Source organism: Spea bombifrons, chromosome 4 (assembly GCF_027358695.1).
Source record: "Spea bombifrons isolate aSpeBom1 chromosome 4, aSpeBom1.2.pri, whole genome shotgun sequence".
Taxonomy (NCBI): Eukaryota; Metazoa; Chordata; class Amphibia; order Anura; family Pelobatidae; genus Spea; species Spea bombifrons.
Genome location: NC_071090.1, coordinates 113978110 through 114002078, shown reverse-complemented (window position 1 = coordinate 114002078; position 23969 = coordinate 113978110). Strand labels below are relative to the sequence as shown.

Genomic DNA, 23969 nt, shown 5'->3' with positions numbered 1-23969 from the left:
AATCACTGTGCTGTTCACATCATTTGTTCAGTGTTAGAAATTGCTGAAATTCATAAAGAAAGGAAATTGAAAGGATCTGTATGGGATTCTTAGAGTGTTTAAGCTCCCAAGTCAAATTCTTGTAAAGGAGCTAAAAATGAAAACTTCTTGGCAGGGTTCTTAAAATCAGAGAAAATTTAAGCTTAACTGTAGAGGGGATGTAAACATTTCACCATAACTATGTCACAGATTTTCCCTGGGGGTAGAATACTCAACTGTGAAGTTTCTTAGCACTTTGCTGACCCAATCCTGTAGTTTTCTCCTTACTTTCTAGTAACACATAGTGTCTGAAAGCGTTTGAAAGTGTCTTCTTCCAGATTTGTTTCTGTAGTGTAGTGGTTATCACGTTCGCCTCACACGCGAAAGGTCCTCGGTTCGAAACCGAGCAGAAACAACTATTGTTTTATGAATTTAAAACTACACCTGCATTTCTTGCAAAGGTAGCACACGTTGAGTTGTTTTTGTTTTTTTAAACCATGTTTCCAAAGAAAGAGTACTGTCAGAGAGGTGAGAAAACCACGAACAGGTCAAGTTTCTGTAGTGTAGTGGTTATCAGGTTTGCCTAACACGCAAAAGGTCCCTGGTTCGAAACCAGGCAGGAACATGTTTTGTGTAGAGTTCTTTTTGTCATGCACGCTGAAAATCATTTAAAAAAACACCTACTCACTTCACGAAAATCCCATCATTGCACCATGAAATCACTGTGCTGTTCACATCATTTGTTCAGTGTTAGAAATTGCTGAAATTCATAAAGAAAGGAAATTGAAATGATCTGTATGGGATTCTTAGAGTGTTTAAGCTCCCAAGTCAAATTCTTGTAAAGGAGCTAAAAATGAAAACTTCTTAGCAGGGTTCTTAAAATCAGAGAAAATGTAAGCTTAACTGTAGAGGGGATGTAAACATTTCACCATAACTATGTCACAGATTTTCCCTGGGGGTAGCCTACTCAACTGTGAAGTTTCTTAGCACTTTGCTGACCCAATCCTGTAGTTTTCTCCTTACTTTCTAGTAACACATATTGTCTGAAAGCGTTTGAAAGTGTCCCCTGCCAGATTTGTTTCTGTAGTGTAGTGGTTATCACGTTCGCCTTACACGCGAAAAGTCCTCGGTTCGAAACCGAGCAGAAACGACTATTGTTTTATGAATTTAAAACTACACCTGCATTTCTTGCAAAGGTAGCACACGTTGAGTTGTTTTTGTTTTTTTAAACCATGTTTCCAAAGAAAGAGTACTGTCAGAGAGGTGAGAAAACTGCAGCCAGGTCAAGTTTCTGTAGTGTAGTGGTTATCACGATTGCCTAACACGCAAAAGGTCCCTGATTTGAAACCAGGCAGGAGCATGTTTTGTGGAGAGTTCTTTTTGTCATGCATGCTGAAAATCATTTAAAAAAAACACCTACTCACTTCACGAAAATCCCATCATTGCACCATGAAATCACTGTGCTGTTCACATCATTTGTTCAGTGTTAGAAATTGCTGAAATTCATAAAGAAAGGAAATTGAAAGGATCTGTATGGGATTCTTAGAGTGTTTAAGCTCCCAAGTCAAATTCTTGTAAAGGAGCTAAAAATGAAAACTTCTTGGCAGGGTTCTTAAAATCAGAGAAAATTTAAGCTTAACTGTAGAGGGGATGTAAACATTTCACCATAACTATGTCACAGATTTTCCCTGGGGGTAGAATACTCAACTGTGAAGTTTCTTAGCACTTTGCTGAAACAATCCTGTAGTTTTCTCCTTACTTTCTAGTAACACATAGTGTCTGAAAGCGTTTGAAAGTGTCTTCTTCCAGATTTGTTTCTGTAGTGTAGTGGTTATCACGTTCGCCTCACACGCGAAAGGTCCTCGGTTCAAAACCGAGCAGAAACAACTATTGTTTTATGAATTTAAAACTACACCTGCATTTCTTGCAAAGGTAGCACACGTTGAGTTGTTTTTGTTTTTTTAAACCATGTTTCCAAAGAAAGAGTACTGTCAGAGAGGTGAGAAAACCTCGAACAGGTCAAGTTTCTGTAGTGTAGTGGTTATCACGTTTGCCTAACACGCAAAAGGTCCCTGGTTCGAAACCAGGCAGGAACATGTTTTGTGTAGAGTTCTTTTTGTCATGCATGCTGAAAATCATTTAAAAAAAACACCTACTCACTTCACGAAAATCCCATCATTGCACCATGAAATCACTGTGCTGTTCACATCATTTGTTCAGTGTTAGAAATTGCTGAAATTCATAAAGAAAGGAAATTGAAAGGATCTGTATGGGATTCTTAGAGTGTTTAAGCTCCCAAGTCAAATTCTTGTAAAGGAGCTAAAAATGAAAACTTCTTAGCAGGGTTCTTAAAATCAGAGAAAATGTAAGCTTAACTGTAGAGGGGATGTAAACATTTCACCATAACTATGTCACAGATTTTCCCTGGGGGTAGCCTACTCAACTGTGAAGTTTCTTAGCACTTTGCTGACCCAATCCTGTAGTTTTCTCCTTACTTTCTAGTAACACATATTGTCTGAAAGCGTTTGAAAGTGTCCCCAGCTAGATTTGTTTCTGTAGTGTAGTGGTTATCACGTTCACCTTACGCGCGAAAGGTCCTCGGTTCGAAACCGAGCAGAAACAACTATTGTTTTATGAATTTAAAACTACACCTGCATTTCTTGCAAAGGTAGCACACGTTGAGTTGTTTTTGTTTTTTAAACCATGTTTCCAAAGAAACAGTACTGTTAGAGAGGTGAGAAAACTGCAGCCAGGTCAAGTTTCTGTAGTGTAGTGGTTATCACGATTGCCTAACACGCAAAAGGTCCCTGATTTGAAACCAGGCAGGAACATGTTTTGTGTAGAGTTCTTTTTGTCATGCATGCTGAAAATCATTTAAAAAAAACACCTACTCACTTCACGAAAATCCCATCATTGCACCATGAAATCACTGTGCTTTTCACATCATTTGTTCAGTGTTAGAAATTGCTGAAATTCATAAAGAAAGGAAATTGAAAGGATCTGTATGGGATTCTTAGAGTGTTTAAGCTCCCAAGTCAAATTCTTGTAAAGGAGCTAAAAATGAAAACTTCTTGGCAGGGTTCTTAAAATCAGAGAAAATGTAAGCTTAACTGTAGAGGGGATGTAAACATTTCACCATAACTATGTCACAGATTTTCCCTGGGGGTAGCCTACTTAACTGTGAAGTTTCTTAGCACTTTGCTGACCCAATCCTGTAGTTTTCTCCTTACTTTCTAGTAACACATATTGTCTGAAAGCGTTTGAAAGTGTCCCCTGCCAGATTTGTTTCTGTAGTGTAGTGGTTATCACGTTCGCCTTACACGCGAAAGGTCCTCGGTTCGAAACCGAGCAGAAACAACTATTGTTTTATGAATTTAAAACTACACCTGCATTTCTTGCAAAGGTAGCACACGTTGAGTTGTTTTTGTTTTTTTAAACCATGTTTCCAAAGAAAGAGTACTGTCAGAGAGGTGAGAAAACTGCAGCCAGGTCAAGTTTCTGTAGTGTAGTGGTTATCACGATTGCCTAACACGCAAAAGGTCCCTGATTTGAAACCAGGCAGGAACATGTTTTGTGGAGAGTTCTTTTTGTCATGCATGCTGAAAATCATTTAAAAAAAACACCTACTCACTTCACGAAAATCCCATCATTGCACCATGAAATCACTGTGCTGTTCACATCATTTGTTCAGTGTTAGAAATTGCTGAAATTCATAAAGAAAGGAAATTGAAAGGATCTGTATGGGATTCTTAGAGTGTTTAAGCTCCCAAGTCAAATTCTTGTAAAGGAGCTAAAAATGAAAACTTCTTAGCAGGGTTCTTAAAATCAGAGAAAATTTAAGCTTAACTGTAGAGGGGATGTAAACATTTCACCATAACTATGTCACAGATTTTCCCTGGGGGTAGCCTACTCAACTGTGAAGTTTCTTAGCACTTTGCTGACCCAATCCTGTAGTTTTCTCCTTACTTTCTAGTAACACATATTGTCTGAAAGCGTTTGAAAGTGTTTTCTTCCAGATTTGTTTCTGTAGTGTAGTGGTTATCACGTTCGCCTCACACGCGAAAGGTCCTCGGTTCGAAACCGAGCAGAAACAACTATTGTTTTATGAATTTAAAACTACACCTGCATGTAACGGGTTCACCAAGAGAGCTGTAGTAACTCCCAGAGATCACCCACATGTATCCTCCTGTTGTCCCCGGAATCACTTCCAGCACCAGTCAGCATGCGCACCTTGGAACCCTGCTATGTGTACCCAATAAGTAGACACAACTACCTTGAACTGAGTACAGCAGGAATGAACAGTTTATTGTAGTAAAACATAGACTGATATAGCCACAGAACTTCATTAACATAAATTAACAGATACATGTATTCCACCCAACCTTTAATCCCCAATCAGCAATCCTATTGATGGGATTAATTAAACAATGGAGTTCCTGCTTGTTTGGCAGCCAGGCTGGAGCCATCTCTGAGTACCTTGGGCCCCTGTATGACAGGTCATTCTGTCACATATCTCCCCTTTTAAAAATAAGACTGAACTGGGGCCAGACCCAAACCGGGTCTGCATCCAGTTCAGTCCGACAGCACAGCTCCGTCGCTCCTGGAGTTGTGGATGCAGGGGGCTGGCAAAAGGCAGGGAGACAGGGTCCATAATCTGCGGGTAGCAGGCTTGCTTTCAGTCCTCTCCAGGGGCCCCAGTGATGGACAGTTCCGTCACACACTCCATCACATATCTCCTTTTTCTGAGGGAGACTGACGTCTGATAAGACCCCACACTGTTTGACTCTGAAGTCAGTCTGTATATCTGGACCATCACTGCCAGCCACAAATTGGTGCTCCCCAACACAATCTAACAAAACAGCAGTACTCACCCGCCTGCCCTCTGCCTCTCCCGAAAAATATAACTGCCGCTGGAGAGAATTGCCAACTGCACCTTCTCTCTGGAGTCTTCTCAGCCGCTGGGGAGATGACAGGGTGGCGGGGGCCCCTTCGATCCAGGGTTGGAGATCCGAGCCAGCTGCCCAGCAATTCTGGGGACCACAGGTGGCAACCACAGTCTCATCCACCTGTATGGGATACGTGTCCCCAAGTGCTGGTTTCGTACCATCCTCTAGTGGAGGGACGTCTGATGTGGGAAGGCAGAGGTCAGCTGCACTCTGACCTGGAGAAATCTCTTTTATAGGGTTTGCGGGCACCTCCAGTGCTGGTAGAGAGGGGCCGTCCTGCCTCTCTCCTGTTGCCAGTATTTCGGCTGGGGTGGTCTGAGCGAGCACTGCGGGAGCGTCATGGTCAGACTCAGGAACAAGGGGGAGGGGTGGGCAGAGAACAGCAGCACTCTGCCCTGTTGCCAGCTCTTCTGCTGGGGAGCGGGGATCTGGGCCAACTGCCAAACATTCCGGGGACCCAGGTGTGGAAACCGCAGCCCCATCAACTACCACAGTCTCTGGGGCTGCCTGACTGGACCTTACAAGGTTGCTGTGGTCAGGCTCGGGAAACAGGGAAAGGAGCAGGCAGATGCCAGCGGTACTCTGCCCCGATGACAGCTCTTCTGCTGGGTGGGTGCTTGTGGAGACCGCAGTGCCAGCTACTACACCCACAAAACCTTCTTCCTTTTGCTGGGAAGGGAAGCCAATTGCAAGCCCTCCCGGACCAATATCCTCAGATGTAAAATCAATTAAATCCACAATCTCTGGATCCGGTTGTGGTGTACAATCACATAGTTCCGCTATCGGATCTGGGTTAGCTGTCCAGTAACCCTGTGACTCAGTCCCATCCACCCCTTCTGGGTCAACATCCTCAGGTGACCACGCAGTAAAATCAATGAAATCCATGGTCACTGGGGCATACTGTTGCACATGGTCAAATAACTCTTGATATGCCTGTTCCAGTTCCCATTCTTGTGTGACCAAATAATCCAGGTCAGCCCACAGTTTAGGCACATATGGGATATCCTCCTCCCTTCGCTCCTGGATGTCTTCCTCCCGACACTCCGATGCACTACCGAAGTCGGGATCCTTTTCTATAATTTCCAATAATAATCCCGGGCCGCCGAAGCCATAGCCCTCTGTGGGACCTTTATCCTCCAGCCCCAGGCACATCTGTGCTGCGTACCACCGCAGAGCCCGATATCCATCGTCCAACCTCAGCTCTGTCTGGACCAGCACCTCCAGCTCAGCCACCCATTCCTCTTTGGGCTGCTTCCCCAAGAACGGCATCCGCAACTTCCGCTGGAGCCAAAACCTTTCCTCAAAGGTTGGGAGGCTTTTCCCCTTGTACTTAATTTCCCAGTGGAGAACCTCCCTCCAGAGCTTCAGGCGTTTACAATTCCTCTTGATCAGCTCTGCGTAGCTGACTTCCATTCTCTTTCCTGGAGATAGATCCCGGTGCAAAGGACGTGTCCCTCAGACTAGGAGGCAATCCCGCCGCTTGCCACCAATGTAACGGGTTCACCAAGAGAGCTGTAGTAACTCCCAGAGATCACCCACATGTATCCTCCTGTTGTCCCCGGAATCACTTCCAGCACCAGTCAGCATGCGCACCTTGGAACCCTGCTATGTGTACCCAATAAGTAGACACAACTACCTTGAACTGAGTACAGCAGGAATGAACAGTTTATTGTAGTAAAACATAGACTGATATAGCCACAGAACTTCATTAACATAAATTAACAGATACATGTATTCCACCCAACCTTTAATCCCCAATCAGCAATCCTATTGATGGGATTAATTAAACAATGGAGTTCCTGCTTGTTTGGCAGCCAGGCTGGAGCCATCTCTGAGTACCTTGGGCCCCTGTATGACAGGTCATTCTGTCACACTGCATTTCTTGCAAAGGTAGCACACGTTGAGTTGTTTTTGTTTTTTTAAACCATGTTTCCAAAGAAAGAGTACTGTCAGAGAGGTGAGAAAACCACGAACAGGTCAAGTTTCTGTAGTGTAGTGGTTATCACGTTTGCCTAACATGCAAAAGGTCCCTGGTTCGAAACCAGGCAGGAACATGTTTTGTGTAGAGTTCTTTTTGTCATGCATGCTGAAAATCATTTAAAAAAAACACCTACTCACTTCACGAAAATCCCATCATTGCACCATGAAATCACTGTGCTGTTCACATCATTTGTTCAGTGTTAGAAATTGCTGAAATTCATAAAGAAAGGAAATTGAAATGATCTGTATGGGATTCTTAGAGTGTTTAAGCTCCCAAGTCAAATTCTTGTAAAGGAGCTAAAAATGAAAACTTCTTAGCAGGGTTCTTAAAATCAGAGAAAATGTAAGCTTAACTGTAGAGGGGATGTAAACATTTCACCATAACTATGTCACAGATTTTCCCTGGGGGTAGCCTACTTAACTGTGAAGTTTCTTAGCACTTTGCTGACCCAATCCTGTAGTTTTCTCCTTACTTTCTAGTAACACATATTGTCTGAAAGCGTTTGAAAGTGACCCCTGCCAGATTTGTTTCTGTAGTGTAGTGGTTATCACGTTCGCCTTACACGCGAAAGGTCCTCGGTTCGAAACCGAGCAGAAACAACTATTGTTTTATGAATTTAAAACTACACCTGCATTTCTTGCAAAGGTAGCACACGTTGAGTTGTTTTTGTTTTTTTAAACCATGTTTCCAAAGAAAGAGTACTGTCAGAGAGGTGAGAAAACTGCAGCCAGGTCAGGTTTCTGTAGTGTAGTGGTTATCACGATTGCCTAACATGCAAAAGGTCCCTGATTTGAAACCAGGCAGGACATGTTTTGTGGAGAGTTCTTTTTGTCATGCATGCTGAAAATCATTTAAAAAAAACACCTACTCACTTCACGAAAATCCCATCATTGCACCATGAAATCACTGTGCTGTTCACATCATTTGTTCAGTGTTAGAAATTGCTGAAATTCATAAAGAAAGGAAATTGAAAGGATCTGTATGGGATTCTTAGAGTGTTTAAGCTCCCAAGTCAAATTCTTGTAAAGGAGCTAATAATGAAAACTTCTTAGCATGGTTCTTAAAATCAGAGAAAATTTAAGCTTAACTGTAGAGGGGATGTAAACATTTCCCCATAACTATGTCACAGATTTTCCCTGGGGGTAGCCTACTCAACTGTGAAGTTTCTTAGCACTTTGCTGACCCAATCCTGTAGTTTTCTCCTTACTTTCTAGTAACACATATTGTCTGAAAGCGTTTGAAAGTGTTTTCTTCCGGATTTGTTTCTGTAGTGTAGTGGTTATCACGTTCGCCTCACACGCGAAAGGTCCTCGGTTCGAAACCGAGCAGAAACAACTATTGTTTTATGAATTTAAAACTACACCTGCATTTCTTGCAAAGGTAGCACACGTTGAGTTGTTTTTGTTTTTTTAAACCATGTTTCCAAAGAAAGAGTACTGTCAGAGAGGTGAGAAAACCACGAACAGGTCAAGTTTCTGTAGTGTAGTGGTTATCATGTTTGACTAACACGCAAAAGGTCCCTGGTTCGAAACCAGGCAGGAACATGTTTTGTGTAGAGTTCTTTTTGTCATGCATGCTGAAAATCATTTTAAAAAAACACCTACTCACTTCACGAAAATCCCATCATTGCACCATGAAATCACTGTGCTGTTCACATCATTTGTTCAGTGTTAGAAATTGCTGAAATTCATAAAGAAAGGAAATTGAAAGGATCTGTATGGGATTCTTAGAGTGTTTAAGCTCCCAAGTCAAATTCTTGTAAAGGAGCTAAAAATGAAAACTTCTTAGCAGGGTTCTTAAAATCAGAGAAAATTTAAGCTTAACTGTAGAGGGGATGTAAACATTTCACCATAACTATGTCACAGATTTTCCCTGGGGGTAGCCTACTTAACTGTGAAGTTTCTTAGCACTTTGCTGACCCAATCCTGTAGTTTTCTCCTTACTTTCTAGTAACACATATTGTCTGAAAGCGTTTGAAAGTGTCCCCTGCCAGATTTGTTTCTGTAGTGTAGTGGTTATCACGTTCGCCTTACACGCGAAAGGTTCTCGGTTCGAAACCGAGCAGAAACAACTATTGTTTTATGAATTTAAAACTACACCTGCATTTCTTGCAAAGGTAGCACACGTTGAGTTGTTTTTGTTTTTTTAAACCATGTTTCCAAAGAAAGAGTACTGTCAGAGAGGTGAGAAAACTGCAGCCAGGTCAAGTTTCTGTAGTGTAGTGGTTATCACGATTGCCTAACACGCAAAAGGTCCCTGATTTGAAACCAGGCAGGAGCATGTTTTGTGGAGAGTTCTTTTTGTCATGCATGCTGAAAATCATTTAAAAAAAACACCTACTCACTTCACGAAAATCCCATCATTGCACCATGAAATCACTGTGCTGTTCAAATCATTTGTTCAGTGTTAGAAATTGGTGAAATTCATAAAGAAAGGAAACTGAAATGATCTGTATGGGATTCTTAGAGTGTTTAAGCTCCCAAGTCAAATTCTTGTAAAGGAGCTAAAAATGAAAACTTCTTGGCAGGGTTCTTAAAATCAGAGAAAATTTAAGCTTAACTGTAGAGGGGATGTAAACATTTCACCATAACTATGTCACAGATTTTCCCTGGGGGTAGCCTACTCAACTGTGAAGTTTCTTAGCACTTTGCTGACCCAATCCTGTAGTTTTCTCCTTACTTTCTAGTAACACATAGTGTCTGAAAGCGTTTGAAAGTGTCTTCCTCCAGATTTGTTTCTGTAGTGAAGTGGTTATTGCGTTCGCCTCACACGCGAAAGGTTCTCGGTTCGAAACCGAGCAGAAACAACTATTGTTTTATGAATTTAAAACTACACCTGCATTTCTTGCAAAGGTAGCACACGTTGAGTTGTTTTTGTTTTTTTAAACCATGTTTCCAAAGAAAGAGTACTGTCAGAGAGGTGAGAAAACCACGAACAAGTCAAGTTTCTGTAGTGTAGTGGTTATCACGTTTGCCTAACACGCAAAAGGTCCCTGGTTCGAAACCAGGCAGGAACATGTTTTGTGTAGAGTTCTTTTTGTCATGCATGCTGAAAATCATTTAAAAAAAACACCTACTCACTTCACGAAAATCCCATCATTGCACCATGAAATCACTGTGCTGTTCACATCATTTGTTCAGTGTTAGAAATTGCTGAAATTCATAAAGAAAGGAAATTGAAAGGATCTGTATGGGATTCTTAGAGTGTTTAAGCTCCCAAGTCAAATTCTTGTAAAGGAGCTAAAAATGAAAACTTCTTAGCAGGGTTCTTAAAATCAGAGAAAATTTAAGCTTAACTGTAGAGGGGATGTAAACATTTCACCATAACTATGTCACAGATTTTCCCAGGGGGTAGCCTACTCAACTGTGAAGTTTCTTAGCACTTTGCTGACCCAATCCTGTAGTTTTCTCCTTACTTTCTAGTAACACATATCGTCTGAAAGCGTTTGAAAGTGCCCTCTGCCAGATTTGTTTCTGTAGTGTAGTGGTTATCACGTTCGCCTCACACGCGAAAGGTCCTCGGTTCGAAACCGAGCAGAAACAACTATTGTTTTATGAATTTAAAACTACACCTGCATTTCTTGCAAAGGTAGCACACGTTGAGTTGTTTTTGTTTTTTTAAACCATGTTTCCAAAGAAAGAGTACTGTCAGAGAGGTGAGAAAACTGCAGCTAGGTCAAGTTTCTGTAGTGTAGTGGTTATCACGTTTGCCTAACACGCAAAAGGTCCCTGGTTCGAAACCAGGCAGGAACATGTTTTGTGTAGAGTTCTTTTTGTCATGCATGCTGAAAATCATTTAAAAAAAACACCTACTCACTTCACGAAAATCCCATCATTGCACCATGAAATCACTGTGCTGTTCACATCATTTGTTCAGTGTTAGAAATTGCTGAAATTCATAAAGAAAGGAAATTGAAATGATCTGTATGGGATTCTTAGAGTGTTTAAGCTCCCAAGTCAAATTCTTGTAAAGGAGCTAAAAATGAAAACTTCTTAGCAGGGTTCTTAAAATCAGAGAAAATGTAAGCTTAACTGTAGAGGAGATGTAAACATTTCACCATAACTATGTCACAGATTTTCCCTGGGGGTAGCCTACTTAACTGTGAAGTTTCTTAGCACTTTGCTGACCCAATCCTGTAGTTTTCTCCTTACTTTCTAGTAACACATATTGTCTGAAAGCGTTTGAAAGTGTCCCCTGCCAGAATTGTTTCTGTAGTGTAGTGGTTATCACGTTCGCCTTACACGCGAAAGGTCCTCGGTTCGAAACCGAGCAGAAACAACTATTGTTTTATGAATTTAAAACTACACCTGCATTTCTTGCAAAGGTAGCACACGTTGAGTTGTTTTTGTTTTTTTAAACCATGTTTCCAAAGAAAGAGTACTGTCAGAGAGGTGAGAAAACTGCAGCCAGGTCAAGTTTCTGTAGTGTAGTGGTTATCACGATTGCCTAACACGCAAAAGGTCCCTGATTTGAAACCAGGCAGGAACATGTTTTGTGGAGAGTTCTTTTTGTCATGCATGCTGAAAATCATTTAAAAAAAACACCTACTCACTTCACGAAAATCCCATCATTGCACCATGAAATCACTGTGCTGTTCAAATCATTTGTTCAGTGTTAGAAATTGCTGAAATTCATAAAGAAAGGAAATTGAAAGGATCTGTATGGGATTCTTAGAGTGTTTAAGCTCCCAAGTCAAATTCTTGTAAAGGAGCTAAAAATGAAAACTTCTTAGCAGGGTTCTTAAAATCAGAGAAAATGTAAGCTTAACTGTAGAGGGGATGTAAACATTTCACCATAACTATGTCACAGATTTTCCCTGGGGGTAGCCTACTCAACTGTGAAGTTTCTTAGCACTTTGCTGACCCAATCCTGTAGTTTTCTCCTTACTTTCTAGTAACACATATTGTCTGAAAGCGTTTGAAAGTGTCCCCAGCTAGATTTGTTTCTGTAGTGTAGTGGTTATCACGTTCACCTTACGCGCGAAAGGTCCTCGGTTCGAAACCGAGCAGAAACAACTATTGTTTTATGAATTTAAAACTACACCTGCATTTCTTGCAAAGGTAGCACACGTTGAGTTGTTTTTGTTTTTTAAACCATGTTTCCAAAGAAACAGTACTGTCAGAGAGGTGAGAAAACCACGGCCAGGTCAAGTTTCTGTAGTGTAGTGGTTATCACGATTGCCTAACACGCAAAAGGTCCCTGATTTGAAACCAGGCAGGAACATGTTTTGTGTAGAGTTCTTTTTGTCATGCATGCTGAAAATCATTTAAAAAAAACACCTACTCACTTCACGAAAATCCCATCATTGCACCATGAAATCACTGTGCTGTTCACATCATTTGTTCAGTGTTAGAAATTGCTGAAATTCATAAAGAAAGGAAATTGAAAGGATCTGTATGGGATTCTTAGAGTGTTTAAGCTCCCAAGTCAAATTCTTGTAAAGGAGCTAAAAATGAAAACTTCTTAGCAGGGTTCTTAAAATCAGAGAAAATTTAAGCTTAACTGTAGAGGGGATGTAAACATTTCACCATAACTATGTCACAGATTTTCCCTGGGGGTAGCCTACTCAACTGTGAAGTTTCTTAGCACTTTGCTGACCCAATCCTGTAGTTTTCTCCTTACTTTCTAGTAACACATATTGTCTGAAAGCGTTTGAAAGTGTCTCCTGCCAGATTTGTTTCTGTAGTGTAGTGGTTATCACGTTCGCCTTACACGCGAAAGGTCCTCGGTTCGAAACCGAGCAGAAACAACTATAGTTTTATGAATTTAAAACTACACCTGCATTTCTTGCAAAGGTAGCACACGTTGAGTTGTTTTTGTTTTTTTAAACCATGTTTCCAAAGAAAGAGTACTGTCAGAGAGGTGAGAAAACTGCAGCCAGGTCAAGTTTCTGTAGTGTAGTGGTTATCACGTTTGCCTAACACGCAAAAGGTCCCTGGTTCGAAACCAGGCAGGAACATGTTTTGTGTAGAGTTCTTTTTGTCATGCATGCTGAAAATCATTTTAAAAAAACACCTACTCACTTCACGAAAATCCCATCATTGCACCATGAAATCACTGTGCTGTTCACATCATTTGTTCAGTGTTAGAAATTGCTGAAATTCATAAAGAAAGGAAATTGAAAGGATCTGTATGGGATTCTTAGAGTGTTTAAGCTCCCAAGTCAAATTCTTGTAAAGGAGCTAAAAATGAAAACTTCTTGGCAGGGTTCTTAAAATCAGAGAAAATTTAAGCTTAACTGTAGAGGGGATGTAAACATTTCACCATAACTATGTCACAGATTTTCCCTGGGGGTAGCCTACTTAACTGTGAAGTTTCTTAGCACTTTGCTGACCCAATCCTGTAGTTTTCTCCTTACTTTCTAGTAACACATATTGTCTGAAAGCGTTTGAAAGTGTCCCCTGCCAGATTTCTTTCTGTAGTGTAGTGGTTATCACGTTCGCCTTACACGCGAAAGGTTCTCGGTTCGAAACCGAGCAGAAACAACTATTGTTTTATGAATTTAAAACTACACCTGCATTTCTTGCAAAGGTAGCACACGTTGAGTTGTTTTTGTTTTTTTAAACCATGTTTCCAAAGAAAGAGTACTGTCAGAGAGGTGAGAAAACTGCAGCCAGGTCAAGTTTCTGTAGTGTAGTGGTTATCACGATTGCCTAACACGCAAAAGGTCCCTGATTTGAAACCAGGCAGGAGCATGTTTTGTGGAGAGTTCTTTTTGTCATGCATGCTGAAAATCATTTAAAAAAAACACCTACTCACTTCACGAAAATCCCATCATTGCACCATGAAATCACTGTGCTGTTCAAATCATTTGTTCAGTGTTAGAAATTGGTGAAATTCATAAAGAAAGGAAACTGAAATGATCTGTATGGGATTCTTAGAGTGTTTAAGCTCCCAAGTCAAATTCTTGTAAAGGAGCTAAAAATGAAAACTTCTTGGCAGGGTTCTTAAAATCAGAGAAAATTTAAGCTTAACTGTAGAGGGGATGTAAACATTTCACCATAACTATGTCACAGATTTTCCCTGGGGGTAGCCTACTCAACTGTGAAGTTTCTTAGCACTTTGCTGACCCAATCCTGTAGTTTTCTCCTTACTTTCTAGTAACACATAGTGTCTGAAAGCGTTTGAAAGTGTCTTCCTCCAGATTTGTTTCTGTAGTGAAGTGGTTATTGCGTTCGCCTCACACGCGAAAGGTTCTCGGTTCGAAACCGAGCAGAAACAACTATTGTTTTATGAATTTAAAACTACACCTGCATTTCTTGCAAAGGTAGCACACGTTGAGTTGTTTTTGTTTTTTTAAACCATGTTTCCAAAGAAAGAGTACTGTCAGAGAGGTGAGAAAACCACAAACAAGTCAAGTTTCTGTAGTGTAGTGGTTATCACGTTTGCCTAACACGCAAAAGGTCCCTGGTTCGAAACCAGGCAGGAACATGTTTTGTGTAGAGTTCTTTTTGTCATGCATGCTGAAAATCATTTAAAAAAAACACCTACTCACTTCACGAAAATCCCATCATTGCACCATGAAATCACTGTGCTGTTCACATCATTTGTTCAGTGTTAGAAATTGCTGAAATTCATAAAGAAAGGAAATTGAAAGGATCTGTATGGGATTCTTAGAGTGTTTAAGCTCCCAAGTCAAATTCTTGTAAAGGAGCTAAAAATGAAAACTTCTTAGCAGGGTTCTTAAAATCAGAGAAAATTTAAGCTTAACTGTAGAGGGGATGTAAACATTTCACCATAACTATGTCACAGATTTTCCCAGGGGGTAGCCTACTCAACTGTGAAGTTTCTTAGCACTTTGCTGACCCAATCCTGTAGTTTTCTCCTTACTTTCTAGTAACACATATCGTCTGAAAGCGTTTGAAAGTGCCCTCTGCCAGATTTGTTTCTGTAGTGTAGTGGTTATCACGTTCGCCTCACACGCGAAAAGTCCTCGGTTCGAAACCGAGCAGAAACAACTATTGTTTTATGAATTTAAAACTACACCTGCATTTCTTGCAAAGGTAGCACACGTTGAGTTGTTTTTGTTTTTTTAAACCATGTTTCCAAAGAAAGAGTACTGTCAGAGAGGTGAGAAAACTGCAGCTAGGTCAAGTTTCTGTAGTGTAGTGGTTATCACGTTTGCCTAACACGCAAAAGGTCGCTGGTTCGAAACCAGGCAGGAACATGTTTTGTGTAGAGTTCTTTTTGTCATGCATGCTGAAAATCATTTAAAAAAAACACCTACTCACTTCACGAAAATCCCATCATTGCACCATGAAATCACTGTGCTGTTCACATCATTTGTTCAGTGTTAGAAATTGCTGAAATTCATAAAGAAAGGAAATTGAAATGATCTGTATGGGATTCTTAGAGTGTTTAAGCTCCCAAGTCAAATTCTTGTAAAGGAGCTAAAAATGAAAACTTCTTAGCAGGGTTCTTAAAATCAGAGAAAATGTAAGCTTAACTGTAGAGGAGATGTAAACATTTCACCATAACTATGTCACAGATTTTCCCTGGGGGTAGCCTACTTAACTGTGAAGTTTCTTAGCACTTTGCTGACCCAATCCTGTAGTTTTCTCCTTACTTTCTAGTAACACATATTGTCTGAAAGCGTTTGAAAGTGTCCCCTGCCAGAATTGTTTCTGTAGTGTAGTGGTTATCACGTTCGCCTTACACGCGAAAGGTCCTCGGTTCGAAACCGAGCAGAAACAACTATTGTTTTATGAATTTAAAACTACACCTGCATTTCTTGCAAAGGTAGCACACGTTGAGTTGTTTTTGTTTTTTTAAACCATGTTTCCAAAGAAAGAGTACTGTCAGAGAGGTGAGAAAACTGCAGCCAGGTCAAGTTTCTGTAGTGTAGTGGTTATCACGATTGCCTAACACGCAAAAGGTCCCTGATTTGAAACCAGGCAGGAACATGTTTTGTGGAGAGTTCTTTTTGTCATGCATGCTGAAAATCATTTAAAAAAAACACCTACTCACTTCACGAAAATCCCATCATTGCACCATGAAATCACTGTGCTGTTCAAATCATTTGTTCAGTGTTAGAAATTGCTGAAATTCATAAAGAAAGGAAATTGAAAGGATCTGTATGGGATTCTTAGAGTGTTTAAGCTCCCAAGTCAAATTCTTGTAAAGGAGCTAAAAATGAAAACTTCTTAGCAGGGTTCTTAAAATCAGAGAAAATGTAAGCTTAACTGTAGAGGGGATGTAAACATTTCACCATAACTATGTCACAGATTTTCCCTGGGGGTAGCCTACTCAACTGTGAAGTTTCTTAGCACTTTGCTGACCCAATCCTGTAGTTTTCTCCTTACTTTCTAGTAACACATATTGTCTGAAAGCGTTTGAAAGTGTCCCCAGCTAGATTTGTTTCTGTAGTGTAGTGGTTATCACGTTCACCTTACGCGCGAAAGGTCCTCGGTTCGAAACCGAGCAGAAACAACTATTGTTTTATGAATTTAAAACTACACCTGCATTTCTTGCAAAGGTAGCACACGTTGAGTTGTTTTTGTTTTTTAAACCATGTTTCCAAAGAAACAGTACTGTCAGAGAGGTGAGAAAACTGCAGCCAGGTCAAGTTTCTGTAGTGTAGTGGTTATCACGATTGCCTAACACGCAAAAGGTCCCTGATTTGAAACCAGGCAGGAACATGTTTTGTGTAGAGTTCTTTTTGTCATGCATGCTGAAAATCATTTAAAAAAAACACCTACTCACTTCACGAAAATCCCATCATTGCACCATGAAATCACTGTGCTGTTCACATCATTTGTTCAGTGTTAGAAATTGCTGAAATTCATAAAGAAAGGAAATTGAAAGGATCTGTATGGGATTCTTAGAGTGTTTAAGCTCCCAAGTCAAATTCTTGTAAAGGAGCTAAAAATGAAAACTTCTTGGCAGGGTTCTTAAAATCAGAGAAAATTTAAGCATAACTGTAGAGGGGATGTAAACATTTCACCAGAACTATGTCACATATTTTCCCTGGGGGTAGCCTACTCAACTGTGAAGTTTCTTAGCACTTTGCTGACTCAATCCTGTAGTTTTCTACTTACTTTCTAGTAACACATATTGTCTGAAAGCGTTTGAAAGTGTTTTCTGCCAGATTTGTTTCTGTAGTGTAGTGGTTATCACGTTCGCCTCACACGCGAAAGGTCCTCGGTTCGAAACCGAGCAGAAACAACTATTGTTTTATGAATTTAAAACTACACCTGCATTTCTTGCAAAGGTAGCACACGTTGAGTTGTTTTTGTTTTTTTAAACCATGTTTCCAAAGAAAGAGTACTGTCAGAGAGGTGAGAAAACCACGGCCAGGTCAAGTTTCTGTAGTGTAGTGGTTATCACGATTGCCTAACACGCAAAAGGTCCCTGATTTGAAACCAGGCAGGAACATGTTTTGTGTAGAGTTCTTTTTGTCATGCATGCTGAAAATCATTTAAAAAAAACACCTACTCACTTCACGAAAATCCCATCATTGCACCATGAAATCACTGTGCTGTTCACATCATTTGTTCAGTGTTAGAAATTGCTGAAATTCATAAAGAAAGGAAATTGAAAGGATCTGTATGGGATTCTTAGAGTGTTTAAGCTCCCAAGTCAAATTCTTGTAAAGGAGCTAAAAATGAAAACTTCTTAGCAGGGTTCTTAAAATCAGAGAAAATTTAAGCTTAACTGTAGAGGGGATGTAAACATTTCACCATAACTATGTCACAGATTTTCCCTGGGGGTAGCCTACTCAACTGTGAAGTTTCTTAGCACTTTGCTGACCCAATCCTGTAGTTTTCTCCTTACTTTCTAGTAACACATATTGTCTGAAAGCGTTTGAAAGTGTCTCCTGCCAGATTTGTTTCTGTAGTGTAGTGGTTATCACGTTCGCCTTACACGCGAAAGGTCCTCGGTTCGAAACCGAGCAGAAACAACTATAGTTTTATGAATTTAAAACTACACCTGCATTTCTTGCAAAGGTAGCACACGTTGAGTTGTTTTTGTTTTTTTAAACCATGTTTCCAAAGAAAGAGTACTGTCAGAGAGGTGAGAAAACTGCAGCCAGGTCAAGTTTCTGTAGTGTAGTGGTTATCACGTTTGCCTAACACGCAAAAGGTCCCTGGTTCGAAACCAGGCAGGAACATGTTTTGTGTAGAGTTCTTTTTGTCATGCATGCTGAAAATCATTTAAAAAAACACCTACTCACTTCACGAAAATCCTATCATTGCACCATGAAATCACTGTGCTGTTCACATCATTTGTTCAGTGTTAGAAATTGCTGAAATTCATAAAGAAAGGAAATTGAAAGGATCTGTATGGGATTCTTAGAGTGTTTAAGCTCCCAAGTCAAATTCTTGTAAAGGAGCTAAAAATGAAAACTTCTTGGCAGGGTTCTTAAAATCAGAGAAAATTTAAGCTTAACTGTAGAGGGGATGTAAACATTTCACCATAACTATGTCACAGATTTTCCCTGGGGGTAGAATACTCAACTGTGAAGTTTCTTAGCACTTTGCTGACCCAATCCTGTAGTTTTCTCCTTACTTTCTAGTAACACATAGTGTCTGAAAGCGTTTGAAAGTGTCTTCTTCCAGATTTGTTTCTGTAGTGTAGTGGTTATCACGTTCGCCTCACACGCGAAAGGTCCTCGGTTCGAAACCGAGCAGAAACAACTATTGTTTTATGAATTTAAAACTACACCTGCATTTCTTGCAAAGGTAGCACACGTTGAGTTGTTTTTGTTTTTTTAAACCATGTTTCCAAAGAAAGAGTACTGTCAGAGAGGTGAGAAAACCACGAACAGGTCAAGTTTCTGTAGTGTAGTGGTTATCACGTTTGCCTAACACGCAAAAGGTCCCTGGTTCGAAACCAGGCAGGAACATGTTTTGTGTAGAGTTCTTTTTGTCATGCATGCTGAAAATCATTTAAAAAAAACACCTACTCACTTCACGAAAATCCCATCATTGCACCATGAAATCACTGTGCTGTTCACATCATTTGTTCAGTGTTAGAAATTGCTGAAATTCATAAAGAAAGGAAATTGAAATGATCTGTATGGGATTCTTAGAGTGTTTAAGCTCCCAAGTCAAATTCTTGTAAAGGAGCTAAAAATGAAAACTTCTTAGCAGGGTTCTTAAAATCAGAGAAAATGTAAGCTTAACTGTAGAGGGGATGTAAACATTTCACCATAACTATGTCACAGATTTTCCCTGGGGGTAGCCTACTCAACTGTGAAGTTTCTTAGCCCTTTGCTGACCCAATCCTGTAGTTTTCTCCTTACTTTCTAGTAACACATATTGTCTGAAAGCGTTTGAAAGTGTCCCCAGCTAGATTTGTTTCTGTAGTGTAGTGGTTATCACGTTCGCCTTACACGCGAAAGGTCCTCGGTTCGAAACCGAGCAGAAACAACTATTGTTTCATGAATTTAAAACTACACCTGCATTTCTTGCAAAGGTAGCACACGTTGAGTTGTTTTTGTTTTTTAAACCATGTTTCCAAAGAAACAGTACTGTCAGAGAGGTGAGAAAACTGCAGCCAGGTCAAGTTTCTGTAGTGTAGTGGTTATCATGATTGCCTAACACGCAAAAGGTCCCTGATTTGAAACCAGGCAGGAACATGTTTTGTGTAGAGTTCTTTTTGTCATGCATGCTGAAAATCATTTAAAAAAAACACCTACTCACTTCACGAAAATCCCATCATTGCACCATGAAATCACTGTGCTGTTCACATCATTTGTTCAGTGTTAGAAATTGCTGAAATTTATAAAGAAAGGAAATTGAAAGGATCTGTATGGGATTCTTAGAGTGTTTAAGCTCCCAAGTCAAATTCTTGTAAAGGAGCTAAAAATGAAAACTTGTTGGCAGGGTTCTTAAAATCAGAGAAAATTTAAGCATAACTGTAGAGGGGATGTAAACATTTCACCAGAACTATGTCACATATTTTCCCTGGGGGTAGCCTACTCAACTGTGAAGTTTCTTAGCACTTTGCTGACTCAATCCTGTAGTTTTCTACTTACTTTCTAGTAACACATATTGTCTGAAAGCGTTTGAAAGTGTTTTCTGCCAGATTTGTTTCTGTAGTGTAGTGGTTATCACGTTCGCCTCACACGCGAAAGGTCCTCGGTTCGAAACCGAGCAGAAACAACTATTGTTTTATGAATTTAAAACTACACCTGCATTTCTTGCAAAGGTAGCACACGTTGAGTTGTTTTTGTTTTTTTAAACCATGTTTCCAAAGAAACAGTACTGTCAGAGAGGTGAGAAAACCACGGCCAGGTCAAGTTTCTGTAGTGTAGTGGTTATCACGATTGCCTAACACGCAAAAGGTCCCTGATTTGAAACCAGGCTGGAACATGTTTTGTGGAGAGTTATTTTTGTCATGCATGCTGAAAATCATTTAAAAAAAACACCTACTCACTTCACGAAAATCCCATCATTGCACCATGAAATCACTGTGCTGTTCACATCATTTGTTCAGTGTTAGAAATTGCTGAAATTCATAAAGAAAGGAAATTGAAAGGATCTGTATGGGATTCTTAGAGTGTTTAAGCTCCCAAGTCAAATTCTTGTAAAGGAGCTAAAAATGAAAACTTCTTAGCAGGGTTCTTAAAATCAGAGAAAATTTAAGCTTAACTGTAGAGGGGATGTAAACATTTCACCATAACTATGTCACAGATTTTCCCTGGGGGTAGCCTACTCAACTGTGAAGTTTCTTAGCACTTTGCTGACCCAATCCTGTAGTTTTCTCCTTACTTTCTAGTAACACATATTGTCTGAAAGCGTTTGAAAGAGTCCCCAGCTAGATTTGTTTCTGTAGTGTAGTGGTTATCACGTTCACCTTACGCGCGAAAGGTCCTCGGTTCGAAACCAAGCAGAAACAACTATTGTTTTATGAATTTAAAACTACACCTGCATTTCTTGCAAAGGTAGCACACGTTGAGTTGTTTTTGTTTTTTAAACCATGTTTCCAAAGAAACAGTACTGTCAGAGAGGTGAGAAAACTGCAGCCAGGTCAAGTTTCTGTAGTGTAGTGGTTATCACGTTTGCCTAACACGCAAAAGGTCCCTGATTTGAAACCAGGCAGGAACATGTTTTGTGTAGAGTTCTTTTTGTCATGCATGCTGAAAATCATTAAAAAAAAACACCTACTCACTTCACGAAAATCCCATCATTGCACCATGAAATCACTGTGCTTTTCACATCATTTGTTCAGTGTTAGAAATTGCTGAAATTCATAAAGAAAGGAAATTGAAAGGATCTGTATGGGATTCTTAGAGTGTTTAAGCTCCCAAGTCAAATTCTTGTAAAGGAGCTAAAAATGAAAACTTCTTGGCAGGGTTCTTAAAATCAGAGAAAATTTAAGCATAACTGTAGAGGGGATGTAAACATTTCACCAGAACTATGTCACATATTTTCCCTGGGGGTAGCCTACTCAACTGTGAAGTTTCTTAGCACTTTGCTGACTCAATCCTGTAGTTTTCTACTTACTTTCTAGTAACACTTATTGTCTGAAAGCGTTTGAAAGTGTTTTCTGCCAGATTTGTTTCTGTAGTGTAGTGGTTATCACGTTCGCCTCACACGCGAAAGGTCCTCGGTTCGAAACCGAGCAGAAACAACTATTGTTTTATGAATTTAAAACTACACCTGCATTTCTTGCAAAGGTAGCACACGTTGAGTTGTTTTTGTTTTTTTAAACCATGTTTCCAAAGAAACAGTACTGTCAGAGAGGTGAGAAAACCACGGCCAGGTCAAGTTTCTGTAGTGTAGTGGTTATCACGATTGCCTAACACGCAAAAGGTCCCTGATTTGAAACCAGGCAGGAACATGTTTTGTGTAGAGTTCTTTTTGTCATGCATGCTGAAAATCATTTAAAAAAAACACCTACTCACTTCACGAAAATCCCATCATTGCACCATGAAATCACTGTGCTGTTCACATCATTTGTTCAGTGTTAGAAATTGCTGAAATTCATAAAGAAAGGAAATTGAAAGGATCTGTATGGGATTCTTAGAGTGTTTAAGCTCCCAAGTCAAATTCTTGTAAAGGAGCTAAAAATGAAAACTTCTTAGCAGGGTTCTTAAAATCAGAGAAAATTTAAGCTTAACTGTAGAGGGGATGTAAACATTTCACCATAACTATGTCACAGATTTTCCCTGGGGGTAGCCTACTAAACTGTGAAGTTTCTTAGCACTTTGCTGACCCAATCCTGTAGTTTTCTCCTTACTTTCTAGTAACACATAGTGTCTGAAAGCGTTTGAAAGTGTCTTCCTCCAGATTTGTTTCTGTAGTGAAGTGGTTATTGCGTTCGCCTCACACGCGAAAAGTTCTCGGTTCGAAACCGAGCAGAAACAACTATTGTTTTATGAATTTAAAACTACACCTGCATTTCTTGCAAAGGTAGCACACGTTGAGTTGTTTTTGTTTTTTTAAACCATGTTTCCAAAGAAAGAGTACTGTCAGAGAGGTGAGAAAACCACGAACAAGTCAAGTTTCTGTAGTGTAGTGGTTATCACGTTTGCCTAACACGCAAAAGGTCCCTGGTTCGAAACCAGGCAGGAACATGTTTTGTGGAGAGTTCTTTTTGTCATGCATGCTGAAAATCATTTAAAAAAAACACCTACTCACTTCACGAAAATCCCATCATTGCACCATGAAATCACTGTGCTGTTCAAATCATTTGTTCAGTGTTAGAAATTGCTGAAATTCATAAAGAAAGGAAATTGAAAGGATCTGTATGGGATTCTTAGAGTGTTTAAGCTCCCAAGTCAAATTCTTGTAAAGGAGCTAAAAATGAAAACTTCTTAGCAGGGTTCTTAAAATCAGAGAAAATGTAAGCTTAACTGTAGAGGGGATGTAAACATTTCACCATAACTATGTCACAGATTTTCCCTGGGGGTAGCCTACTCAACTGTGAAGTTTCTTAGCACTTTGCTGACCCAATCCTGTAGTTTTCTCCTTACTTTCTAGTAACACATATTGTCTGAAAGCGTTTGAAAGTGTCCCCAGCTAGATTTGTTTCTGTAGTGTAGTGGTTATCACGTTCACCTTACGCGCGAAAGGTCCTCGGTTCGAAACCGAGCAGAAACAACTATTGTTTTATGAATTTAAAACTACACCTGCATTTCTTGCAAAGGTAGCACACGTTGAGTTGTTTTTGTTTTTTAAACCATGTTTCCAAAGAAACAGTACTGTCAGAGAGGTGAGAAAACTGCAGCCAGGTCAAGTTTCTGTAGTGTAGTGGTTATCACGATTGCCTAACACGCAAAAGGTCCCTGATTTGAAACCAGGCAGGAACATGTTTTGTGTAGAGTTCTTTTTGTCATGCATGCTGAAAATCATTTAAAAAAAACACCTACTCACTTCACGAAAATCCCATCATTGCACCATGAAATCACTGTGCTGTTCACATCATTTGTTCAGTGTTAGAAATTGCTGAAATTCATAAAGAAAGGAAATTGAAAGGATCTGTATGGGATTCTTAGAGTGTTTAAGCTCCCAAGTCAAATTCTTGTAAAGGAGCTAAAAATGAAAACTTGTTGGCAGGGTTCTTAAAATCAGAGAAAATTTAAGCATAACTGTAGAGGGGATGTAAACATTTCACCAGAACTATGTCACATATTTTCCCTGGGGGTAGCCTACTCAACTGTGAAGTTTCTTAGCACTTTGCTGACTCAATCCTGTAGTTTTCTACTTACTTTCTAGTAACACATATTGTCTGAAAGCGTTTGAAAGTGTTTTCTGCCAGATTTGTTTCTGTAGTGTAGTGGTTATCACGTTCGCCTCACACGCGAAAGGTCCTCGGTTCGAAACCGAGCAGAAACAACTATTGTTTTATGAATTTAAAACTACACCTGCATTTCTTGCAAAGGTAGCACACGTTGAGTTATTTTTGTTTTTTTAAACCATGTTTCCAAAGAAAGAGTACTGTCAGAGAGGTGAGAAAACTGCAGCCAGGTCAAGTTTCTGTAGTGTAGTGGTTATCACGTTTGCCTAACACGCAAAAGGTCCCTGGTTCGAAACCAGGCAGGAACATGTTTTGTGTAGAGTTCTTTTTGTCATGCA

At 39.9% G+C, this 23969-nt stretch overlaps 42 non-coding genes across 42 annotated transcripts; all 42 read left to right on the top strand.

The window, feature by feature from the left end:
• Nucleotides 1-360: 360 nt before the first annotated feature.
• Nucleotides 361-433, top strand: TRNAV-CAC (transfer RNA valine (anticodon CAC)). The gene has a single exon. It is a non-coding gene; the product is annotated as a tRNA-Val (tRNA).
• Nucleotides 434-570: 137 nt separating this feature from the next.
• TRNAV-AAC (transfer RNA valine (anticodon AAC)) lies at nucleotides 571-643 on the top strand. The gene has a single exon. It is a non-coding gene; the product is annotated as a tRNA-Val (tRNA).
• A 452-nt stretch (nucleotides 644-1095) lies between these two features.
• Nucleotides 1096-1168, top strand: TRNAV-UAC (transfer RNA valine (anticodon UAC)). The gene has a single exon. It is a non-coding gene; the product is annotated as a tRNA-Val (tRNA).
• A 663-nt stretch (nucleotides 1169-1831) lies between these two features.
• TRNAV-CAC (transfer RNA valine (anticodon CAC)) lies at nucleotides 1832-1904 on the top strand. Its single transcript has one exon. It is a non-coding gene; the product is annotated as a tRNA-Val (tRNA).
• Nucleotides 1905-2041: 137 nt separating this feature from the next.
• TRNAV-AAC (transfer RNA valine (anticodon AAC)) lies at nucleotides 2042-2114 on the top strand. Its single transcript has one exon. It is a non-coding gene; the product is annotated as a tRNA-Val (tRNA).
• Nucleotides 2115-2567: 453 nt separating this feature from the next.
• On the top strand, nucleotides 2568-2640 carry TRNAV-UAC (transfer RNA valine (anticodon UAC)). Its single transcript has one exon. It is a non-coding gene; the product is annotated as a tRNA-Val (tRNA).
• Nucleotides 2641-3302: 662 nt separating this feature from the next.
• Nucleotides 3303-3375, top strand: TRNAV-UAC (transfer RNA valine (anticodon UAC)). The gene has a single exon. It is a non-coding gene; the product is annotated as a tRNA-Val (tRNA).
• A 663-nt stretch (nucleotides 3376-4038) lies between these two features.
• Nucleotides 4039-4111, top strand: TRNAV-CAC (transfer RNA valine (anticodon CAC)). The gene has a single exon. It is a non-coding gene; the product is annotated as a tRNA-Val (tRNA).
• Nucleotides 4112-6945: 2834 nt separating this feature from the next.
• Nucleotides 6946-7018, top strand: TRNAV-AAC (transfer RNA valine (anticodon AAC)). Its single transcript has one exon. It is a non-coding gene; the product is annotated as a tRNA-Val (tRNA).
• A 453-nt stretch (nucleotides 7019-7471) lies between these two features.
• TRNAV-UAC (transfer RNA valine (anticodon UAC)) lies at nucleotides 7472-7544 on the top strand. Its single transcript has one exon. It is a non-coding gene; the product is annotated as a tRNA-Val (tRNA).
• Nucleotides 7545-8206: 662 nt separating this feature from the next.
• TRNAV-CAC (transfer RNA valine (anticodon CAC)) lies at nucleotides 8207-8279 on the top strand. Its single transcript has one exon. It is a non-coding gene; the product is annotated as a tRNA-Val (tRNA).
• Nucleotides 8280-8416: 137 nt separating this feature from the next.
• Nucleotides 8417-8489, top strand: TRNAV-AAC (transfer RNA valine (anticodon AAC)). The gene has a single exon. It is a non-coding gene; the product is annotated as a tRNA-Val (tRNA).
• A 453-nt stretch (nucleotides 8490-8942) lies between these two features.
• TRNAV-UAC (transfer RNA valine (anticodon UAC)) lies at nucleotides 8943-9015 on the top strand. Its single transcript has one exon. It is a non-coding gene; the product is annotated as a tRNA-Val (tRNA).
• Nucleotides 9016-9678: 663 nt separating this feature from the next.
• On the top strand, nucleotides 9679-9751 carry TRNAV-CAC (transfer RNA valine (anticodon CAC)). The gene has a single exon. It is a non-coding gene; the product is annotated as a tRNA-Val (tRNA).
• A 137-nt stretch (nucleotides 9752-9888) lies between these two features.
• TRNAV-AAC (transfer RNA valine (anticodon AAC)) lies at nucleotides 9889-9961 on the top strand. Its single transcript has one exon. It is a non-coding gene; the product is annotated as a tRNA-Val (tRNA).
• A 453-nt stretch (nucleotides 9962-10414) lies between these two features.
• On the top strand, nucleotides 10415-10487 carry TRNAV-CAC (transfer RNA valine (anticodon CAC)). The gene has a single exon. It is a non-coding gene; the product is annotated as a tRNA-Val (tRNA).
• Nucleotides 10488-10624: 137 nt separating this feature from the next.
• Nucleotides 10625-10697, top strand: TRNAV-AAC (transfer RNA valine (anticodon AAC)). The gene has a single exon. It is a non-coding gene; the product is annotated as a tRNA-Val (tRNA).
• Nucleotides 10698-11150: 453 nt separating this feature from the next.
• Nucleotides 11151-11223, top strand: TRNAV-UAC (transfer RNA valine (anticodon UAC)). Its single transcript has one exon. It is a non-coding gene; the product is annotated as a tRNA-Val (tRNA).
• A 663-nt stretch (nucleotides 11224-11886) lies between these two features.
• On the top strand, nucleotides 11887-11959 carry TRNAV-UAC (transfer RNA valine (anticodon UAC)). Its single transcript has one exon. It is a non-coding gene; the product is annotated as a tRNA-Val (tRNA).
• Nucleotides 11960-12621: 662 nt separating this feature from the next.
• TRNAV-UAC (transfer RNA valine (anticodon UAC)) lies at nucleotides 12622-12694 on the top strand. Its single transcript has one exon. It is a non-coding gene; the product is annotated as a tRNA-Val (tRNA).
• A 137-nt stretch (nucleotides 12695-12831) lies between these two features.
• Nucleotides 12832-12904, top strand: TRNAV-AAC (transfer RNA valine (anticodon AAC)). Its single transcript has one exon. It is a non-coding gene; the product is annotated as a tRNA-Val (tRNA).
• Nucleotides 12905-13357: 453 nt separating this feature from the next.
• Nucleotides 13358-13430, top strand: TRNAV-UAC (transfer RNA valine (anticodon UAC)). Its single transcript has one exon. It is a non-coding gene; the product is annotated as a tRNA-Val (tRNA).
• Nucleotides 13431-14093: 663 nt separating this feature from the next.
• On the top strand, nucleotides 14094-14166 carry TRNAV-CAC (transfer RNA valine (anticodon CAC)). Its single transcript has one exon. It is a non-coding gene; the product is annotated as a tRNA-Val (tRNA).
• Nucleotides 14167-14303: 137 nt separating this feature from the next.
• TRNAV-AAC (transfer RNA valine (anticodon AAC)) lies at nucleotides 14304-14376 on the top strand. Its single transcript has one exon. It is a non-coding gene; the product is annotated as a tRNA-Val (tRNA).
• A 453-nt stretch (nucleotides 14377-14829) lies between these two features.
• On the top strand, nucleotides 14830-14902 carry TRNAV-CAC (transfer RNA valine (anticodon CAC)). Its single transcript has one exon. It is a non-coding gene; the product is annotated as a tRNA-Val (tRNA).
• Nucleotides 14903-15039: 137 nt separating this feature from the next.
• On the top strand, nucleotides 15040-15112 carry TRNAV-AAC (transfer RNA valine (anticodon AAC)). The gene has a single exon. It is a non-coding gene; the product is annotated as a tRNA-Val (tRNA).
• A 453-nt stretch (nucleotides 15113-15565) lies between these two features.
• On the top strand, nucleotides 15566-15638 carry TRNAV-UAC (transfer RNA valine (anticodon UAC)). The gene has a single exon. It is a non-coding gene; the product is annotated as a tRNA-Val (tRNA).
• A 663-nt stretch (nucleotides 15639-16301) lies between these two features.
• Nucleotides 16302-16374, top strand: TRNAV-UAC (transfer RNA valine (anticodon UAC)). Its single transcript has one exon. It is a non-coding gene; the product is annotated as a tRNA-Val (tRNA).
• Nucleotides 16375-17036: 662 nt separating this feature from the next.
• TRNAV-CAC (transfer RNA valine (anticodon CAC)) lies at nucleotides 17037-17109 on the top strand. Its single transcript has one exon. It is a non-coding gene; the product is annotated as a tRNA-Val (tRNA).
• Nucleotides 17110-17772: 663 nt separating this feature from the next.
• TRNAV-UAC (transfer RNA valine (anticodon UAC)) lies at nucleotides 17773-17845 on the top strand. Its single transcript has one exon. It is a non-coding gene; the product is annotated as a tRNA-Val (tRNA).
• A 137-nt stretch (nucleotides 17846-17982) lies between these two features.
• TRNAV-AAC (transfer RNA valine (anticodon AAC)) lies at nucleotides 17983-18055 on the top strand. Its single transcript has one exon. It is a non-coding gene; the product is annotated as a tRNA-Val (tRNA).
• A 452-nt stretch (nucleotides 18056-18507) lies between these two features.
• TRNAV-CAC (transfer RNA valine (anticodon CAC)) lies at nucleotides 18508-18580 on the top strand. Its single transcript has one exon. It is a non-coding gene; the product is annotated as a tRNA-Val (tRNA).
• Nucleotides 18581-18717: 137 nt separating this feature from the next.
• On the top strand, nucleotides 18718-18790 carry TRNAV-AAC (transfer RNA valine (anticodon AAC)). The gene has a single exon. It is a non-coding gene; the product is annotated as a tRNA-Val (tRNA).
• Nucleotides 18791-19243: 453 nt separating this feature from the next.
• On the top strand, nucleotides 19244-19316 carry TRNAV-UAC (transfer RNA valine (anticodon UAC)). The gene has a single exon. It is a non-coding gene; the product is annotated as a tRNA-Val (tRNA).
• A 662-nt stretch (nucleotides 19317-19978) lies between these two features.
• On the top strand, nucleotides 19979-20051 carry TRNAV-CAC (transfer RNA valine (anticodon CAC)). The gene has a single exon. It is a non-coding gene; the product is annotated as a tRNA-Val (tRNA).
• Nucleotides 20052-20714: 663 nt separating this feature from the next.
• TRNAV-UAC (transfer RNA valine (anticodon UAC)) lies at nucleotides 20715-20787 on the top strand. Its single transcript has one exon. It is a non-coding gene; the product is annotated as a tRNA-Val (tRNA).
• A 136-nt stretch (nucleotides 20788-20923) lies between these two features.
• Nucleotides 20924-20996, top strand: TRNAV-AAC (transfer RNA valine (anticodon AAC)). The gene has a single exon. It is a non-coding gene; the product is annotated as a tRNA-Val (tRNA).
• A 453-nt stretch (nucleotides 20997-21449) lies between these two features.
• Nucleotides 21450-21522, top strand: TRNAV-CAC (transfer RNA valine (anticodon CAC)). Its single transcript has one exon. It is a non-coding gene; the product is annotated as a tRNA-Val (tRNA).
• Nucleotides 21523-22395: 873 nt separating this feature from the next.
• TRNAV-AAC (transfer RNA valine (anticodon AAC)) lies at nucleotides 22396-22468 on the top strand. The gene has a single exon. It is a non-coding gene; the product is annotated as a tRNA-Val (tRNA).
• Nucleotides 22469-22921: 453 nt separating this feature from the next.
• TRNAV-UAC (transfer RNA valine (anticodon UAC)) lies at nucleotides 22922-22994 on the top strand. The gene has a single exon. It is a non-coding gene; the product is annotated as a tRNA-Val (tRNA).
• Nucleotides 22995-23656: 662 nt separating this feature from the next.
• On the top strand, nucleotides 23657-23729 carry TRNAV-CAC (transfer RNA valine (anticodon CAC)). The gene has a single exon. It is a non-coding gene; the product is annotated as a tRNA-Val (tRNA).
• Nucleotides 23730-23866: 137 nt separating this feature from the next.
• TRNAV-AAC (transfer RNA valine (anticodon AAC)) lies at nucleotides 23867-23939 on the top strand. Its single transcript has one exon. It is a non-coding gene; the product is annotated as a tRNA-Val (tRNA).
• Nucleotides 23940-23969: the final 30 nt, after the last annotated feature.